The sequence below is a fragment of the Xenia sp. Carnegie-2017 genome, unplaced genomic scaffold (assembly GCF_021976095.1).
Source record: "Xenia sp. Carnegie-2017 unplaced genomic scaffold, XeniaSp_v1 HiC_scaffold_20, whole genome shotgun sequence".
NCBI classification, from domain to species: domain Eukaryota; kingdom Metazoa; phylum Cnidaria; class Anthozoa; order Malacalcyonacea; family Xeniidae; genus Xenia; species Xenia sp. Carnegie-2017.
Genome location: NW_025813483.1, coordinates 1,243,781 through 1,248,387, shown reverse-complemented (window position 1 = coordinate 1,248,387; position 4,607 = coordinate 1,243,781).

The following is a 4,607-nucleotide window of genomic DNA, read 5'->3' as shown; positions in this document are numbered from 1 at the left end:
CATTTAACACATCGCCCAGATATTTAAACTCTGATACACCTTCCAAACTCACGTAACCCAGTTCAAACCGTTCAATCGCGACTCGCCCACCACTTCGACACGTCCCGCACTCAAAATCAGTTACTCTTGTCAATGCACCACGGACACCTGAACATCTTCCATGAACCCACTTACTGCATTTCCCACACATTATCGAATTCACTCCAACTCTTTTCCCACACACCACATGGCCATTTATCACTGTCCTTCACCTCCACCTGCCTCGAGCATCTCATGCCCTTCGTCTTTGCCTCATTCACTTTCAGTCCCTTGACTTCTATTGCCGTTTTCCATTCTCGGTACCATTCCATGACTTTCTGCTTCGACTCCGCCACCAAGACAATGTCATCTGCATACAACAAACACCAGCATCCTTCTTTTCTTCTCACTTCCTCTGTCAGTACATCCATCACACAAGCAAACAGTAACGGCGACAAGACTGAACCTTGATGAACACCAACTTTTACCTCAAAAACACCAGATCTAACACCTTCCTCCGTAACCACCGCCTCTACACCTTCATAAGTCGCCATAACTGCCCGAACCATATTCTCTGTCACACCTTTCTTACGCAGCGCGTACTCGATCACCTTTCTTGGAACTCTATCAAACGCCTTCTCCAAATCTACAAACACCATATACAATTCTCTGTCCTTCTCCAAAAATTTCTCCTGCAGCTGCCTCAACACAAAACACGCATCCGTCGTTCCTCTCCCCGGTATGAATCCATACTGCTCTTCCCCCATCCGAACAACTTCCCTCAACCTTCTATCCAAATTCGTCCAGGATATTGAAAGACTATTAAATTGATGTATAAAACATTTATTGGTTATGGCAAAATAATATAGATGTGATTTTACAATTAAGTTTTCAAAGTGTGTTTTAAAAATAACTATATATCAACAAAGGGATAAATTAAGTTGTTTTTCTAAGTCGAACATTGTAAAAGTAAGTACCTTTCCATCTAGACGTATATATCTTTTCCCATGACTTGGGTAGATTTTGTATCCACTGTAGCTGCACACCTCGAGTCTGGAAATTTAAAGAAAATAACGAAATCATCAAATACTAGGAAGATCAAATGAAAATATAACATGTAATAATAGCAGTCTCTGCGTAAAGACTTATGAATATTTCCAAAACAATTAAAATCGACAAGTTTTAATCGTCGATTTTTAAAGAATCTGGGACGTAAAACCGCTAATATCGATTCAATTATGAAAAAGTGTTTCAGTTTCACAAGAATTTCATAAAATAACGAAAACGTTTTGCTGTTTCCTTGATTGGAACGGATTTCAAAAGACTTACTTTAGAACACGGCTCTACTCTCCGACGTTACTAATCAAGTCATTGGGCTTTATCTTGACTTCTGACATTGATGGTTGTTTTGTAAACTCTCTGAGCCATTCGTTAAAGGTCCTTTGAAAATTTTCAATTCTTTGTTGTTCAATTTGAAGGTATTTGTTTGAGTCTTGGTGATCATAATCATCTTCTATTGTTGCATGATGATGCTCGTGGGCGTTGTAAAATCTGTTTAAAACTTCGTTGAATTCTTGTGCTTTAATTGTTTGCTTCGCTCAAGCTTCTAAAGCTCAATTTTGATTTGGTGAACTCCTTCATCTTTTTTGTAACTGCGCCTTTTGCAGCAGATCATTTTCTTCGTAGTTGTTCAGACGTTTCGAGAGTTGAAGGTTCTTCTTCCCTGGTGAGAGCTGGGGTGGTTTGCTTTGTTTGTTCATTACTCATAACGCTTTTCGCTTCGTTGTTAGATTTAGCCATTCGAAAGATCGTTAATTAAAACAAGATCTCGTCGATATATCAGTTGATAAGGATAAATTCTTTGAACTTTTTGTAGAAAAGCTTTTTGTATAATTGTGTGATTGATGGTTGCACGAGTAAACAAAAAATAATTAAAAGTGGGTCAAAATGTCACTCAAACATGACGAAAAATCAAGTTTCATTTCACAGGTAAGGCTAGCATAATATAGTCAACTAACCTTTAGAAAAAAATATTATTGTACACTTTAGAAATATGTACAATACATTATACAATTCACTACATATATATCTGTTTTAAATCAGGTATAAATAATTAACTTGAATAGCAAAAACTTAAGGAGGAACCTGAATAAAACCAAACATTTAGATTGCCACTAAATAATGCACCAATTCTTGAAATGTGGGAGAAGGTGGTAAAAGATACCAACAATAATCCAAATTTTTAAAGCATTCCGTTCCAGCAGAGTCTGTAGCAATTATTTCTCCAGACACAACTACATAAAAGCACCTTCAGAAACCAACTGCAGTCTAAAACATGCTGCTGTGCCAACTATAAATCCACAACCCACTGGATCACACTATGGTATATCCAGGAATGCAAGAAGAAAATCAAATCACCATCTGATTTAAAAGCCATAACAGCACTGTCTCCATCAGAAAAGGTTTTTGGAGAAGCAAATGAGTCAAGAACATACCTGGAAGGAAAATTGAAAAGAAAAATTAGAGGATTGCAACAACAACTAAGGTGGACTAAAGCAAAACAACAAACAATGACAGACATTATTTAGGAGCTAAAAGAAAAACTGATTATATCAAGTGATACTGCTGAACATATGCATGCAAAGTTTGACCAGATACAACTCTCAATATTTAGAGACACCAAGAACAATGTTAATTGTGCACCTTGTGCACGAAGATATTCAGACAATGTGAAAGAATTTTCAACAACTATTAATTATTATTCAACAAAGGCATATGAGTATGTTAGATCAATATTGCCTCTTCCAAATCCATCAATGATAAAAAAAATGGTCCAGCACTATAAAATGTGAGCCTGGATTCATTAAGATAGCATTCATTTCATTATCAAAAGAAGTCAAAAAATCTACAGACAAGAGAGATTGCTTCCTTGTAATAGAAACAATGGAAATTAGAAAACGAACCTTGTGGGATGCAGGACTTCGTGTGTAGTCAATCACAACAGATGGCACAACAGTAAACCTTACAATGTTCAGACAACTTGGTTGCACTTTCACAACATCCTACAACACAATAATTACAAAATTCAAGCATCCTACACAAAAGTACTACATCTACGCTATCCTTGATCCATGTCATATGTTGAAATTAGCAAGAAATGCCCTACATCATTTGAAATCATTTGTTGATGGCAAAAAGAACTCAATTAAATGGGAGTTTTTTGAGTCCTTAACCACCCTCCAGGAAAGTGAGGGGTTTACCCTTGGCAACAAGCTAACCCCAAAGCATATTCAATTTCTCAGGCACAAAATGAATGTGAGACTAGCTACACAAACCCTCAGTTCCTCAGTTGCTAATGCAATTGAATTTTTAGACGTCTCAATGAAACATAGTTCATTTGAAAACTCCAATGGAACTGTCACATTCATCAGAGTAATAGACCGTTTATTTGACATGCTTAATTCAAGAAATATCTTAGGGAAAGGATTTAAACAGCCACTTCGCTTGCAATCCAAACAAACATTGGAAGAAATTTTATTATCTACTGCTAAATACTTGCTAGACCTGAAGATAAACATTGGCTCAACACAACAACACCTGATAACCCATGGCAGAAAAACATTTATACTAGGATTTGTTAGTTGCATCAAGACAACAATTGAAATCGCAAATGAGATGTTCACCAATGCAGTTCCACCATTCAAATATCTACTCACATACAAGTTCTCTCAAGATCATCTGGAAATGCTGTTCTCATGTATCCGAGCTAAAGGGGGCTCGAACAACAATCCAAATTGTCTTCATATGAAATGCTGATGAGAAATGCTGTGACTGCTTCTAAGAGTGCTGATTGTCAAACATTCCACAACTATTTAACATTCTAACATTTAGAATTGTCAAACATTCTAAATTTTTAAAGAAAGTGATTACCTTCCATGTTCAACTGTTGTTAAGCAGAATCGCGCACATCACATTCTCTCGACTCACGCAAACAAAACAGTCCACGCGAGATACACGCGAAGCGGCAAATCAACAAGGAGAACAAGGACAAGAACAAGGCGGGACCCACTTAACAAAAACGTTGTCGCCCGGACGAATGTATTTCTAGCTTAATTAGACTTGACTTTATTGGTAAGTTTCGTCGCAGCTTTGATCGCTTAAGCTATGGAAATTATTTGTAGCACAAATAATTTTTGTGGTTGTCTGCTAAAAACAGTCTGGCAAAATCTTACCGAAGATGTTACAGGTAAGGAAATCATCGGATATGATACGACAACAAGCTATTTATTTTTTAGTCAATTGTTGGACGACAGGTAATTCAAAACCTTAATCACCAGCAAAAAGTGGTGATGATGGTGTTGAATGGGCTCCATAATCAAAAATGCTTCTTCAGTTTCGTGAATTCTCATTGCAAAAGCTTTAAATTAAAGTAATAAATATTGTTCCCTAATGAGGTGTAAGGCGGGCAACGGATTCTCAATATAAATATTATAGTCCAACAAATAATTTTAAACATAGTCATAAAAAATTTGGTTTTATGAAATTTATTAAAAGAGTGACGTTTCGTCTTTATTCTGGAGTGTTTGTCG